Genomic DNA, 15,757 nt, shown 5'->3' on the forward strand with positions numbered 1-15,757 from the left:
TCTAGATGTATTCACTTAGAATTACATCAGCATTGGTCTGTTTCTAGATGTATTCACTTAGAATGACATCAGCATTGGTCTGTTTCTAGATGTATTCACTTAGAATTACATCAGAATTGGTCTGTTTCTAGATGTATTCAATTAGAATTACATCAGCATTGGTCTGTTTCTAGATGTATTCACTTAGAATTACATCAGCATTGGTCTGTTTCTAGATGTATTCACTTAGAATGACATCAGCATTGGTCTGTTTCTAGATGTATTCACTTAGAATTACATCAGAATTGGTCTGTTTCTAGATGTATTCAATTAGAATGACATCAGCATTGGTCTGTTTCTAGATGTATTCAATTAGAATTACATCAGCATTGGTCTGTTTCTAGATGTACTCACTTAGAATGACATCAGCATTGGTCTGTTTCTAGATGTATTCACTTAGAATTACATCAGCGTTGGTCTGTTTCTAGATGTATTCACTTAGAATTACATCAGCGTTGGTCTGTTTCTAAATGTATTCACTTAGAATTACATCAGCATTGGTCTGTTTCTAGATGTATTCATTTAGAATTACATCAGCGTTGGTCTGTTTCTAAATGTATTCACTTAGAATGAAATCAGCATTGGTCTGTTTCTAGATGTATTCACTTAGAATGACATCAGCATTGGTCTGTTTCTAGATGTATTCAATTAGAATGACATCAGAATTGGTCTGTTTCTAGATGTATTCAATTAGAATTACATCAGCATTGGTCAGTTTCTAGATGTATTCACTTAGAATTACATCAGCATTGGTCTGTTTCTAGATGTATTCACTTAGAATTACATCAGCATTGGTCTGTTTCTAGATGTATTCACTTAGAATTACATCAGCATTGGTCTGTTTCTAGATGTATTCACTTAGAATTACATCAGCATTGGTCTGTTTCTAGATGTATTCACTTAGAATGACATCAGCATTGGTCTGTTTCTAGATGTATTCACTTAGAATGACATCAGCATTGGTCTGTTTCTAGATGTATTCACTTAGAATGACATCAGCATTGGTCTGTTTCTAGATGTATTCACTTAGAATTACATCAGCATTGGTCTGTTTCTAGATGTATTCACTTAGAATTACATCAGCATTGGTCTGTTTCTAGATGTATTCACTTAGAATGACATCAGCATTGGTCTGTTTCTAGATGTATTCACTTAGAATTACATCAGAATTGGTCTGTTTCTAGATGTATTCACTTAGAATTACATCAGAATTGGTCTGTTTCTAGATGTATTCACTTAGAATTACATCAGCATTGGTCTGTTTCTAGATGTATTCACTTAGAATGACATCAGCATTGGTCTGTTTCTAGATGTATTCACTTAGAATTACATCAGAATTGGTCTGTTTCTAGATGTATTCAATTAGAATTACATCAGCATTGGTCTGTTTCTAGATGTATTCACTTAGAATTACATCAGCATTGGTCTGTTTCTAGATGTATTCACTTAGAATGACATCAGCATTGGTCTGTTTCTAGATGTATTCACTTAGAATTACATCAGAATTGGTCTGTTTCTAGATGTATTCACTTAGAATTACATCAGAATTGGTCTGTTTCTAGATGTATTCACTTAGAATTACATCAGCATTGGTCTGTTTCTAGATGTATTCACTTAGAATTACATCAGCGTTGGTCTGTTTCTAGATGTATTCACTTAGAATTACATCAGCATTGGTCTGTTTCTAGATGTATTCAATTAGAATGACATCAGCATTGGTCTGTTTCTAGATGTATTCAATTAGAATTACATCAGCGTTGGTCTGTTTCTAGATGTATTCAATTAGAATTACATCAGCGTTGGTCTGTTTCTAGATGTATTCACTTAGAATTACATCAGCATTGGTCTGTTTCTAGATGTATTCACTTAGAATTACATCAGCATTGGTCTGTTTCTAGATGTATTCACTTAGAATTACATCAGCATTGGTCTGTTTCTAGATGTATTCAATTAGAATTACATCAGCGTTGGTCTGTTTCTAGATGTATTCAATTAGAATTACATCAGCATTGGTCTGTTTCTAGATGTATTCACTTAGAATTACATCAGAATTGGTCTGTTTCTAGATGTATTCACTTAGAATTACATCAGCGTTGGTCTGTTTCTAAATGTATTCACTTAGAATTACATCAGCATTGGTCTGTTTCTAGATGTATTCACTTAGAATTACATCAGCATTGGTCTGTTTCTAGATGTATTCACTTAGAATTACATCAGCATTGGTCTGTTTCTAGATGTATTCAATTAGAATTACATCAGCGTTGGTCTGTTTCTAGATGTATTCAATTAGAATTACATCAGCATTGGTCTGTTTCTAGATGTATTCACTTAGAATTACATCAGAATTGGTCTGTTTCTAGATGTATTCACTTAGAATTACATCAGCGTTGGTCTGTTTCTAAATGTATTCACTTAGAATTACATCAGCGTTGGTCTGTTTCTAGATGTATTCACTTAGAATTACATCAGCGTTGGTCTGTTTCTAAATGTATTCACTTAGAATTACATCAGCATTGGTCTGTTTCTAGATGTATTCACTTAGAATTACATCAGCGTTGGTCTGTTTCTAAATGTATTCACTTAGAATGAAATCAGCATTGGTCTGTTTCTAGATGTATTCACTTAGAATGACATCAGCATTGGTCTGTTTCTAGATGTATTCACTTAGAATGACATCAGAATTGGTCTGTTTCTAGATGTATTCAATTAGAATTACATCAGCATTGGTCAGTTTCTAGATGTATTCACTTAGAATTACATCAGCATTGGTCTGTTTCTAGATGTATTCACTTAGAATTACATCAGCATTGGTCTGTTTCTAGATGTATTCACTTAGAATTACATCAGCATTGGTCTGTTTCTAGATGTATTCACTTAGAATGACATCAGCATTGGTCTGTTTCTAGATGTATTCACTTAGAATTACATCAGAATTGGTCTGTTTCTAGATGTATTCAATTAGAATTACATCAGCATTGGTCTGTTTCTAGATGTATTCACTTAGAATTACATCAGCATTGGTCTGTTTCTAGATGTATTCACTTAGAATGACATCAGCATTGGTCTGTTTCTAGATGTATTCACTTAGAATTACATCAGAATTGGTCTGTTTCTAGTTGTATTCAATTAGAATGACATCAGCATTGGTCTGTTTCTAGATGTATTCAATTAGAATTACATCAGCATTGGTCTGTTTCTAGATGTATTCACTTAGAATGACATCAGCATTGGTCTGTTTCTAGATGTATTCACTTAGAATTACATCAGAATTGGTCTGTTTCTAGATGTATTCAATTAGAATTACATCAGCATTGGTCTGTTTCTAGATGTATTCACTTAGAATTACATCAGCATTGGTCTGTTTCTAGATGTATTCACTTAGAATGACATCAGCATTGGTCTGTTTCTAGATGTATTCACTTAGAATTACATCAGAATTGGTCTGTTTCTAGATGTATTCACTTAGAATTACATCAGAATTGGTCTGTTTCTAGATGTATTCACTTAGAATTACATCAGCATTGGTCTGTTTCTAGATGTATTCACTTAGAATGACATCAGCATTGGTCTGTTTCTAGATGTATTCACTTAGAATTACATCAGAATTGGTCTGTTTCTAGATGTATTCAATTAGAATTACATCAGCATTGGTCTGTTTCTAGATGTATTCACTTAGAATTACATCAGCATTGGTCTGTTTCTAGATGTATTCACTTAGAATGACATCAGCATTGGTCTGTTTCTAGATGTATTCACTTAGAATTACATCAGAATTGGTCTGTTTCTAGATGTATTCAATTAGAATGACATCAGCATTGGTCTGTTTCTAGATGTATTCAATTAGAATTACATCAGCATTGGTCTGTTTCTAGATGTACTCACTTAGAATGACATCAGCATTGGTCTGTTTCTAGATGTATTCACTTAGAATTACATCAGCGTTGGTCTGTTTCTAGATGTATTCACTTAGAATTACATCAGCGTTGGTCTGTTTCTAAATGTATTCACTTAGAATTACATCAGCATTGGTCTGTTTCTAGATGTATTCACTTAGAATTACATCAGCGTTGGTCTGTTTCTAAATGTATTCACTTAGAATGAAATCAGCATTGGTCTGTTTCTAGATGTATTCACTTAGAATGACATCAGCATTGGTCTGTTTCTAGATGTATTCAATTAGAATGACATCAGAATTGGTCTGTTTCTAGATGTATTCAATTAGAATTACATCAGCATTGGTCAGTTTCTAGATGTATTCACTTAGAATTACATCAGCATTGGTCTGTTTCTAGATGTATTCACTTAGAATTACATCAGCATTGGTCTGTTTCTAGATGTATTCACTTAGAATTACATCAGCATTGGTCTGTTTCTAGATGTATTCACTTAGAATTACATCAGCATTGGTCTGTTTCTAGATGTATTCACTTAGAATGACATCAGCATTGGTCTGTTTCTAGATGTATTCACTTAGAATGACATCAGCATTGGTCTGTTTCTAGATGTATTCACTTAGAATGACATCAGCATTGGTCTGTTTCTAGATGTATTCACTTAGAATTACATCAGCATTGGTCTGTTTCTAGATGTATTCACTTAGAATTACATCAGCATTGGTCTGTTTCTAGATGTATTCACTTAGAATGACATCAGCATTGGTCTGTTTCTAGATGTATTCACTTAGAATTACATCAGAATTGGTCTGTTTCTAGATGTATTCACTTAGAATTACATCAGAATTGGTCTGTTTCTAGATGTATTCACTTAGAATTACATCAGCATTGGTCTGTTTCTAGATGTATTCACTTAGAATGACATCAGCATTGGTCTGTTTCTAGATGTATTCACTTAGAATTACATCAGAATTGGTCTGTTTCTAGATGTATTCAATTAGAATTACATCAGCATTGGTCTGTTTCTAGATGTATTCACTTAGAATTACATCAGCATTGGTCTGTTTCTAGATGTATTCACTTAGAATGACATCAGCATTGGTCTGTTTCTAGATGTATTCACTTAGAATTACATCAGAATTGGTCTGTTTCTAGATGTATTCACTTAGAATTACATCAGAATTGGTCTGTTTCTAGATGTATTCACTTAGAATTACATCAGCATTGGTCTGTTTCTAGATGTATTCACTTAGAATGACATCAGCATTGGTCTGTTTCTAGATGTATTCACTTAGAATTACATCAGAATTGGTCTGTTTCTAGATGTATTCAATTAGAATGACATCAGCATTGGTCTGTTTCTAGATGTATTCACTTAGAATTACATCAGCATTGGTCTGTTTCTAGATGTACTCACTTAGAATGACATCAGCATTGGTCTGTTTCTAGATGTATTCACTTAGAATTACATCAGAATTGGTCTGTTTCTAGATGTATTCAATTAGAATGACATCAGCATTGGTCTGTTTCTAGATGTATTCAATTAGAATTACATCAGCATTGGTCTGTTTCTAGATGTATTCACTTAGAATGACATCAGCATTGGTCTGTTTCTAGATGTATTCACTTAGAATTACATCAGAATTGGTCTGTTTCTAGATGTATTCAATTAGAATTACATCAGCATTGGTCTGTTTCTAGATGTATTCACTTAGAATGACATCAGCATTGGTCTGTTTCTAGATGTATTCAATTAGAATTACATCAGCATTGGTCTGTTTCTAGATGTATTCATTTAGAATTACATCAGCATTGGTCTGTTTCTAGATGTATTCAATTAGAATTACATCAGCATTGGTCTGTTTCTAGATGTATTCATTTAGAATTACATCAGCATTGGTCTGTTTCTAGATGTATTCAATTAGAATTACATCAGCATTGGTCTGTTTCTAGATGTATTCACTTAGAATTACATCAGCATTGGTCTGTTTCTAGATGTAACTGTAGCTAGACGTTTCTAAACATAATACACCTATTACACTGCACTGCAGGCTTTGTGCGCATCCTTACAAGGCCGTCAAACATCTTTTAAAATGCCCCTATTACCTTAGAATTTATAGCTAGTTCTTTTCGATTGGGAATATGGGGATTGTGTTTTATTTCGATTCTTAAAACTAAAGATTTTCTTTTGGGTGAAGAGTGATTTTAAATAATCTTCAACGACCAATGTGTGTTACACTATCAATAGAGAGAACGAAGACAAATTGTCTCTTTGGCCAGTCGACATAGTTCTGTGTCTATAAATAGATCTAATCATAAAATATGTTTCTTGAAATCAATGTTGTTTATCGACTCTTAGTTTTTACTTTCAATCCAAACAAAATTATAATTTTTTATTATTACAATTATTATTTGGCTTTGAGATTTTCGTTTTTAAAACTGGAAATCGTTTCCATTCACTGCATGCCTTATGTCTCAACAGAACTGTCTACTCACATCACTGGTCATCTTGGTTAGGAGCTCGTCTGTTAGGAGCTCGTCTGTTAGGAGGTCGTCTGTTAGGAGCTCGTCTGTTAGGAGGTCGTCTGTTGGGAGGTCGTCTGTTGGGAGGTCGTCTGTTAGGAGCTCGTCTGTTGGGAGGTCGTCTGTTGGGAGGTCGTCTGTTGGGAGGTCGTCTGTTGGGAGGTCGTCTGTTAGGAGGTCGTCTGTTAGGAGCTCGTCTGTTGGGAGGTCGTCTGTTAGGAGCTCGTCTGTTAGGAGCTCGTCTGTTAGGAGGTCGTCTGTTAGGAGCTCGTCTGTTAGGAGCTCAACTGTTGGGAGCTCGTCTGTTAGGAGGTCGTCTGTTAGGAGGTCGTCTGTTGGGAGGTCGTCTGTTGGGAGGTCGTCTGTTGGGAGGTCGTCTGTTGGGAGGTCGTCTGTTAGGAGCTCGTCTGTTAGGAGGTCGTCTGTTAGGAGGTCGTCTGTTAGGAGGTCGTCTGTTGGGAGGTCGTCTGTTAGGAGCTCGTCTGTTGGGAGGTCGTCTGTTAGGAGGTCGTCTGTTAGGAGCTCGTCTGTTGGGAGGTCGTCTGTTAGGAGGTCGACTGTTGGGAGGTCGTCTGTTAGGAGCTCGTCTGTTGGGAGGTCGTCTGTTGGGAGGTCGTCTGTTGGGAGGTCGTCTGTTAGGAGGTCGTCTGTTAGGAGCTCGTCTGTTGGGAGGTCGTCTGTTAGGAGCTCGTCTGTTGGGAGGTCGTCTGTTGGGAGGTCGTCTGTTGGGAGGTCGTCTGTTAGGAGGTCGTCTGTTAGGAGCTCGTCTGTTGGGAGGTCGTCTGTTGGGAGGTCGTCTGTTAGGAGGTCGTCTGTTAGGAGGTCGTCTGTTAGGAGGTCGTCTGTTGGGAGGTCGTCTGTTAGGAGGTCGTCTGTTAGGAGCTCGTCTGTTGGGAGGTCGTCTGTTAGGAGCTCGTCTGTTAGGAGGTCGTCTGTTGGGAGGTCGTCTGTTAGGAGCTAGAGCTCGTCTGTTGGGAGGTCGTCTGTTGGGAGGTCGTCTGTTGGGAGCTCGTCTGTTAGGAGCTCGTCTGTTAGGAGGTCGTCTGTTAGGAGGTCGTCTGTTAGGAGCTCGACTGTTAGGAGGTCGTCTGTTAGGAGGTCGTCTGTTAGGAGCTCGTCTGTTGGGAGGTCGTCTGTTAGGAGGTCGTCTGTTAGGAGCTCGTCTGTTGGGAGGTCGTCTGTTAGGAGGTCGTCTGTTGGGAGCTCGTCTGTTAGGAGCTCGTCTGTTAGGAGGTCGTCTGTTAGGAGCTCGACTGTTAGGAGGTCGTCTGTTAGGAGGTCGACTGTTAGGAGCTCAACTGTTGGGAGCTCGTCTGTTAGGAGGTCGTCTGTTAGGAGCTCGTCTGTTGGGAGGTCGTCTGTTAGGAGGTCGTCTCTGTTAGGAGGTCGTCTGTTAGGAGGTCGTCTGTTAGGAGGTCGTCTGTTAGGAGCTCGTCTGTTGGGAGGTCGTCTGTTAGGAGGTCGTCTGTTAGGAGCTCGTCTGTTAGGAGCTCGTCTGTTAGGAGCTCGTCTGTTAGGAGGTCGTCTGTTAGGAGCTCGTCTGTTAGGAGGTCGTCTGTTAGGAGGTCGTCTGTTAGGAGCTCGTCTGTTAGGAGGTCGTCTGTTAGGAGCTCGTCTGTTAGGAGCTCGTCTGTTGGGAGGTCGTCTGTTAGGAGCTCGTCTGTTAGGAGCTCGTCTGTTAGGAGGTCGGCTGTTGGGAGGTCGTCTGTTAGGTCGTCTGTTAGGAGCTCGTCTGTTAGGAGGTCGGCTGTTGGGAGGTCGTCTGTTAGGTCGTCTGTTAGGAGCTAGAGCTCGTCTGTTAGGAGGTCGTCTGTTAGGAGGTCGTCTGTTAGGAGCTCGTCTGTTAGGAGGTCGTCTGTTAGGAGGTCGTCTGTTGGAGGTCGTCTGTTGGGAGGTCGTCTGTTAGGAGGTCGTCTGTTAGGAGCTCGTCTGTTAGGAGCTCGTCTGTTGGGAGGTCGACTGTTAGGAGGTCATCTGTTGGGAGCTCGTCTGTTGGGAGCTCGTCTGTTGGGAGCTCGTCTGTTAGGAGGTCGTCTGTTGGGAGGTCGTCTGTTGGGAGGTCGTCTGTTAGGAGCTCGTCTGTTAGGAGGTCGTCTGTTGGGAGGTCGACTGTTAGGAGGTCGTCTGTTAGGAGCTCGTCTGTTAGGAGGTCGTCTGTTAGGTCGTCTGTTAGGAGCTAGAGCTCGTCTGTTAGGAGGTCGTCTGTTAGGAGGTCGACTGTTAGGAGGTCGTCTGTTAGGAGGTCGTCTGTTAGGTCGTCTGTTAGGAGCTAGAGCTCGTCTGTTAGGAGGTCGTCTGTTAGGAGGTCGACTGTTAGGAGGTCGTCTGTTAGGAGGTCGTCTGTTAGGAGCTCGTCTGTTAGGAGGTCGTCTGTTAGGTCGTCTGTTAGGAGCTAGAGCTCGTCTGTTAGGAGGTCGTCTGTTAGGAGGTCGACTGTTAGGAGGTCGTCTGTTAGGAGGTCGTCTATTAGGTCGTCTGTTAGGAGCTAGAGCTCGTCTGTTAGGAGGTCGTCTGTTAGGTCGTCTGTTAGGAGCTAGAGCTCGACTGTTAGGAGGTCGTCTGTTAGGAGGTCGACTGTTAGGAGGTCGTCTGTTAGGAGGTCGTCTGTTGGGAGGTCGACTGTTAGGAGGTCGTCTGTTAGGAGCTCGTCTGTTAGGAGGTCGTCTGTTGGGAGGTCGTCTGTTGGGAGCTCGTCTGTTAGGAGGTCGTCTGTTGGGAGGTCGACTGTTAGGAGCTCGTCTGTTGGGAGCTCGTCTGTTAGGAGGTCGTCTGTTGGGAGGTCGTCTGTTGGGAGGTCGTCTGTTAGGAGCTCGTCTGTTAGGAGGTCGTCTGTTGGGAGGTCGACTGTTAGGAGGTCGTCTGTTAGGAGGTCGTCTGTTAGGAGGTCGTCTGTTAGGAGGTCGTCTGTTAGGAGCTCGTCTGTTAGGAGGTTGTCTGTTGGGAGGTCGTCTGTTGGGAGCTCGACTGTTGGGAGGTCGTCTGTTGGGAGGTCGTCTGTTGGGAGCTCGTCTGTTAGGAGGTCGTCTGTTGGGAGGTCGTCTGTTGGGAGGTCGTCTGTTAGGAGGTCGTCTGTTAGGAGCTCGTCTGTTGGGAGCTCGTCTGTTAGGAGGTCGTCTGTTGGGAGGTCGTCTGTTGGGAGGTCGTCTGTTAGGAGCTCGTCTGTTAGGAGGTCGTCTGTTGGGAGGTCGTCTGTTGGGAGGTCGTCTGTTGGGAGGTCGTCTGTTAGGAGGTCGTCTGTTGGGAGCTCGTCTGTTAGGAGGTCGTCTGTTAGGAGCTCGTCTGTTAGGAGCTCAACTGTTGGGAGCTCGTCTGTTAGGAGGTCGTCTGTTGGGAGGTCGTCTGTTAGGAGCTCGTCTGTTGGGAGGTCGTCTGTTGGGAGGTCGTCTGTTGGGAGGTCGTCTGTTAGGAGGTCGTCTGTTAGGAGGTCAACTGTTGGGAGCTCGTCTGTTAGGAGGTCGTCTGTTGGGAGGTCGTCTGTTAGGAGCTCGTCTGTTGGGAGGTCGTCTGTTGGGAGGTCGTCTGTTGGGAGGTCGTCTGTTGGGAGGTCGTCTGTTAGGAGCTCAACTGTTGGGAGCTCGTCTGTTAGGAGGTCGTCTGTTGGGAGGTCGTCTGTTAGGAGGTCGTCTGTTAGGAGCTCGTCTGTTAGGAGGTCGTCTGTTAGGAGGTCATCTTGGTTAGGAGCTCGTCTGTTAGGAGGTCGTCTGTTAGGAGCTCGTCTGTTAAGGGTCGTCTGTTAGGAGGTCATCTTGGTTAGGAGCTCGTCTGTTGGGAGCTCGTCTGTTAGGAGGTCGACTGTTAGGAGGTCGTCTGTTGGGAGGTCGTCTGTTAGGAGGTCGTCTGTTGGGAGGTCGTCTGTTAGGAGGTCGTCTGTTGGGAGGTCGTCTGTTAGGAGGTCGTCTGTTAGGAGGTCGTCTGTTGGGAGGTCGTCTGTTGGGAGGTCGTCTGTTGGGAGGTCGTCTGTTGGGAGGTCGTCTGTTAGGAGGTCGTCTGTTAGGAGGTCGTCTGTTGGGAGGTCGTCTGTTAGGAGCTCGTCTGTTAGGAGGTCGACTGTTAGGAGGTCGTCTGTTAGGAGGTCGTCTGTTAGGAGGTCGTCTGTTAGGAGGTCGTCTGTTGGGAGGTCGTCTGTTAGGAGGTCGTCTGTTAGGAGCTCGTCTGTTAGGAGCTCGTCTGTTGGGAGGTCGTCTGTTGGGAGGTCGTCTGTTGGGAGGTCGTCTGTTGGGAGGTCGTCTGTTGGGAGGTCGTCTGTTGGGAGGTCTGTTGGGAGGTCGTCTGTTGGGAGGTCGTCTGTTGGGAGGTCGTCTGTTGGGAGGTCGTCTGTTGGGAGGTCGTCTGTTAGGAGCTCGTCTGTTAGGAGCTCAACTGTTGGGAGGTCGTCTGTTAGGAGGTCGTCTGTTGGGAGGTCGTCTGTTGGGAGGTCGTCTGTTAAGGGTCGTCTGTTAGGAGCTCGTCTGTTGGGAGGTCGTCTGTTGGGAGGTCGTCTGTTGGGAGGTCGTCTGTTGGGAGGTCGTCTGTTGGGAGGTCTGTTGGGAGGTCGTCTGTTGGGAGGTCGTCTGTTGGGAGGTCGTCTGTTGGGAGGTCGTCTGTTAGGAGCTCGTCTGTTAGGAGGTCGTCTGTTAGGAGGTCGTCTGTTGGGAGCTCGTCTGTTAGGAGGTCGTCTGTTAGGAGGTCGTCTGTTGGGAGCTCGTCTGTTAGGAGGTCGTCTGTTAGGAGCTCGTCTGTTAGGAGCTCAACTGTTGGGAGCTCGTCTGTTAGGAGGTCGTCTGTTGGGAGGTCATCTGTTAGGAGCTCGTCTGTTGGGAGGTCGTCTGTTGGGAGGTCGTCTGTTAGGAGCTCGTCTGTTAGGAGCTCAACTGTTGGGAGCTCGTCTGTTAGGAGGTCGTCTGTTAGGAGCTCGTCTGTTAGGAGCTCAACTGTTGGGAGCTCGTCTGTTAGGAGGTCGTCTGTTGGGAGGTCGTCTGTTAGGAGCTCGTCTGTTGGGAGGTCGTCTGTTGGGAGGTCGTCTGTTAGGAGCTCGTCTGTTAGGAGCTCAACTGTTGGGAGCTCGTCTGTTAGGAGGTCGTCTGTTAGGAGCTCGTCTGTTAGGAGCTCAACTGTTGGGAGCTCGTCTGTTAGGAGGTCGTCTGTTGGGAGGTCGTCTGTTAGGAGCTCGTCTGTTAGGAGCTCAACTGTTGGGAGCTCGTCTGTTAGGAGCTCAACTGTTGGGAGCTCGTCTGTTGGGAGGTCGTCTGTTGGGAGGTCGTCTGTTGGGAGGTCGTCTGTTAGGAGGTCGTCTGTTAGGAGCTCGTCTGTTGGGAGGTCGTCTGTTGGGAGGTCGTCTGTTGGGAGGTCGTCTGTTAGGAGGTCGTCTGTTAGGAGGTCGTCTGTTGGGAGGTCGTCTGTTGGGAGCTCGTCTGTTGGGAGGTCGTCTGTTGGGAGGTCGTCTGTTAGGAGGTCGTCTGTTAGGAGGTCGTCTGTTAGGAGCTCGTCTGTTGGGAGGTCGTCTGTTGGGAGGTCGTCTGTTGGGAGGTCGTCTGTTAGGAGGTCGTCTGTTAGGAGGTCGTCTGTTGGGAGGTCGTCTGTTGGGAGGTCGTCTGTTGGGAGGTCGTCTGTTGGGAGGTCGTCTGTTGGGAGGTCGTCTGTTAGGAGGTCGTCTGTTGGGAGGTCGTCTGTTAGGAGGTCGTCTGTTAGGAGGTCGCTGTTAGGAGCTCGTCTGTTAGGAGCTCGTCTGTTAGGAGCTCAACTGTTGGGAGCTCGTCTGTTAGGAGGTCGTCTGTTGGGAGGTCGTCTGTTAGGAGGTCGTCTGTTAGGAGCTCGTCTGTTAGGAGGTCGTCTGTTAGGAGGTCATCTTGGTTAGGAGCTCGTCTGTTAGGAGGTCGTCTGTTAGGAGCTCGTCTGTTAAGGGTCGTCTGTTAGGAGGTCATCTTGGTTAGGAGCTCGTCTGTTGGGAGCTCGTCTGTTAGGAGGTCGACTGTTAGGAGGTCGTCTGTTGGGAGGTCGTCTGTTAGGAGGTCGTCTGTTGGGAGGTCGTCTGTTAGGAGGTCGTCTGTTGGGAGGTCGTCTGTTAGGAGGTCGTCTGTTAGGAGGTCGTCTGTTGGGAGGTCGTCTGTTGGGAGGTCGTCTGTTGGGAGGTCGTCTGTTGGGAGGTCGTCTGTTAGGAGGTCGTCTGTTAGGAGGTCGTCTGTTGGGAGGTCGTCTGTTAGGAGCTCGTCTGTTAGGAGGTCGACTGTTAGGAGGTCGTCTGTTAGGAGGTCGTCTGTTAGGAGGTCGTCTGTTAGGAGGTCGTCTGTTGGGAGGTCGTCTGTTAGGAGGTCGTCTGTTAGGAGCTCGTCTGTTAGGAGCTCGTCTGTTGGGAGCTCGTCTGTTAGGAGGTCGTCTGTTAGGAGGTCGTCTGTTAGGAGCTCAACTGTTGGGAGCTCGTCTGTTAGGAGGTCGTCTGTTGGGAGGTCGTCTGTTGGGAGGTCGTCTGTTGGGAGCTCGTCTGTTAGGAGGTCGTCTGTTAGGAGGTCGTCTGTTGGGAGGTCGTCTGTTAGGAGCTCGTCTGTTGGGAGCTCGTCTGTTAGGAGGTCGTCTGTTAGGAGCTCGTCTGTTAGGAGCTCAACTGTTGGGAGCTCGTCTGTTAGGAGGTCGTCTGTTGGGAGGTCGTCTGTTAGGAGCTCGTCTGTTGGGAGGTCGTCTGTTGGGAGGTCGTCTGTTAGGAGCTCGTCTGTTAGGAGCTCAACTGTTGGGAGCTCGTCTGTTGGGAGGTCGTCTGTTGGGAGGTCGTCTGTTAGGAGGTCGTCTGTTGGGAGGTCGTCTGTTGGGAGGTCGTCTGTTGGGAGGTCGTCTGTTGGGAGGTCGTCTGTTAGGAGGTCGTCTGTTAGGAGGTCGTCTGTTAGGAGGTCGTCTGTTAGGAGGTCGTCTGTTGGGAGGTCGTCTGTTGGGAGGTCGTCTGTTGGGAGGTCGTCTGTTGGGAGGTCGTCTGTTGGGAGGTCGTCTGTTGGGAGGTCGTCTGTTGGGAGGTCGTCTGTTGGGAGGTCGTCTGTTAGGAGGTCGTCTGTTAGGAGGTCGTCTGTTAGGAGCTCGTCTGTTGGGAGGTCGTCTGTTAGGAGGTCGTCTGTTGGGAGGTCGTCTGTTGGGAGGTCGTCTTTTAGGAGGTCGTCTGTTGGGAGGTCGTCTGTTGGGAGGTCGTCTGTTAGGAGCTCGTCTGTTGGGAGGTCGTCTGTTAGGAGGTCGTCTGTTAGGAGCTCAACTGTTAGGAGCTCGTCTGTTGGGAGGTCGTCTGTTGGGAGGTCGTCTGTTAGGAGCTCAACTGTTGGGAGCTCGTCTGTTAGGAGGTCGTCTGTTGGGAGGTCGTCTGTTAGGAGGTCGTCTGTTGGGAGGTCGTCTGTTAGGAGGTACGTCTATTGGGAGGTCGTCTGTTGGGAGCTCGTCTGTTGGGAGGTACGTCTATTGGGAGGTCGTCTGTTGGGAGGTACGTCTATTGGGAGGTCGTTTTTTAGGAGGTCGTCTGTTGGGAGCTCGTCTGTTGGGAGGTCGTCTGTTGGGAGCTCGTCTGTTAGGAGGTCGTCTGTTGGGAGCTCGTCTGTTGGGAGGTACGTCTATTGGGAGGTCGTCTGTTGGGAGGTCGTCTATTGGGAGGTCGTCTGTTAGGAGGTCGTCTATTGGGAGGTCGTCTGTTGGGAGGTCGTCTATTGGGAGCTCGTCTGTTAGGAGGTCGTCTATTGGGAGGTCGTCTGTTGGGAGGTCGTCTGTTAGGAGCTCAACTGTTGGGAGGTCGTCTGTTGGGAGGTACGTCTATTGGGAGCTCGTTTTTTAGGAGGTCGTCTGTTTTGTGTTATATCCCATAAATGTTTTTGTATTAAACAATAGAAACATAAATTCGTTATGTAATTCAACGTGTCAAGATCGCCAAAACGTTCACAAGATGTTACATTCTTTGTTTTTTTCATTCCTGAACTCCCCATTAAGCTAAAAATAGTATTAAATAGATTCCTAGATTGTGACTATATAAAGGGGCGAAATGTAATCTTGGGGCCCATAAGCTTCAAGACTCTTTTTGAATATATTGAACTCAGCGGATCTGTTTCTCAAATTTAGTTTTATTTGTGCATTCGTACTTGAAATGGTTTCTTTGTTCATTCATTTTGTATGTTTTCAAATATTCAATTTCATAAAAGTGATTTATGTTCATTGATCACAATTTCAATTATCCTGCCTACGATTCGGAGTTTTAGTCCAACGGTAGGCCTACTGATTTCTAACACCAACACATTTATAATGATAAACAACAACTAAAGTACAAAATAATGAAGAAAAAAAAAACTTCATACCCAAAAAAAAAGGTTTATATTAAGTGAAATTGCATCATTTATTTTGAATGAATCATGCAATTAATTTTGTGTAGATGTAGACGAACGATAATAAATATGTGCCATTGGCACTAGTTTTGTTTCACATAACTTTCATGTTATTAGCATGCTCAATGCGCTATGGTCCAATCACTTTTATGGACCAGTGGGGGGGGGGGGGGGGCTATATGCGAGAGTGTTTCCGTGCTGCCTTTTCAAAAACAGTTTAAAAAAAAGAAAAAAAAAGTTTGTCTCTATATAAAGCAAAAAATAATTAATTAATTACGGCTAATTGATTAACTTTTTTTTCTATTGATTTATGTGTTGTCATGGACAGTGAATAATTGTGTACAGTTTCAACTTAATCCGAGAATGGGAAGTGGGTTAAATAACATGTACACGATTTGTACCAGACAGGGTGAGTAGATATAAGCTTTGTAATAAATAGAGTGTAACTCACCTATAGAGATAGATGTAAATCCCAAACTAATGCTGCTATAGTAACAATGCCAAACAACGTTGTGACCTGTTTCTGTGGCTTCAAAATGTTAAGCGAGGAAATCCGATGCTCTGTTCCTAATTCTCCAGTAACCAGAAAGTAATCCAGTGAACTATCCAGTGAACTATCCAGTGAACTATCTAGTGAACTATCCAGTGCACTATCTGCTCCTTCTCTACCTGTCACACAAGGTGTTGAGCTATTAAGGGAACATAAAAACACATTAGCTCTCCACAAGTCGGTCGCAGGGAAGAGTTACACTTGGCAGCGCACGTGTGTGCCAATATCTTGTACTAATTTGATGCCAACATGCCTGCTATAAGAGAGAGAGCGTCACGGTGGGGGGCTCTTGCGCCATGGTGCGGCGTTCAATGGATTGCGCTGCCCCCTCTTTTTTTCACCATCGTCATCGTTTCCTTAATTGTTTTTTTTTTTGTTTTGTTTTAAGATGGTACCCCCCCATGTGACGTCACCACTCACAAAGAGGCTGAGGGAGA

At 44.5% G+C, this 15,757-nt stretch overlaps 1 protein-coding gene across 3 annotated transcripts in view; it reads right to left on the reverse strand.

Annotated features, from left to right (window-relative positions):
* Window positions 1-15,757, reverse strand: part of LOC106058280 (regulator of G-protein signaling 9-binding protein-like) — a 98,017-nt gene extending 82,260 nt beyond the window's left edge. The window contains exon 1 of one of the 3 annotated variants that reach the window (XM_056012747.1): window positions 15,222-15,757. The gene's annotated coding sequence lies outside the window, so the exon portion shown is untranslated. The remainder of the gene's footprint in view (window positions 1-15,221) is intronic. The other 2 variants (XM_056012730.1, XM_056012741.1) reach the window with 2 other exon arrangements.

This window comes from Biomphalaria glabrata, chromosome 1 (genome assembly GCF_947242115.1).
Source record: "Biomphalaria glabrata chromosome 1, xgBioGlab47.1, whole genome shotgun sequence".
NCBI lineage: Eukaryota > Metazoa > Mollusca > Gastropoda > Planorbidae > Biomphalaria > Biomphalaria glabrata.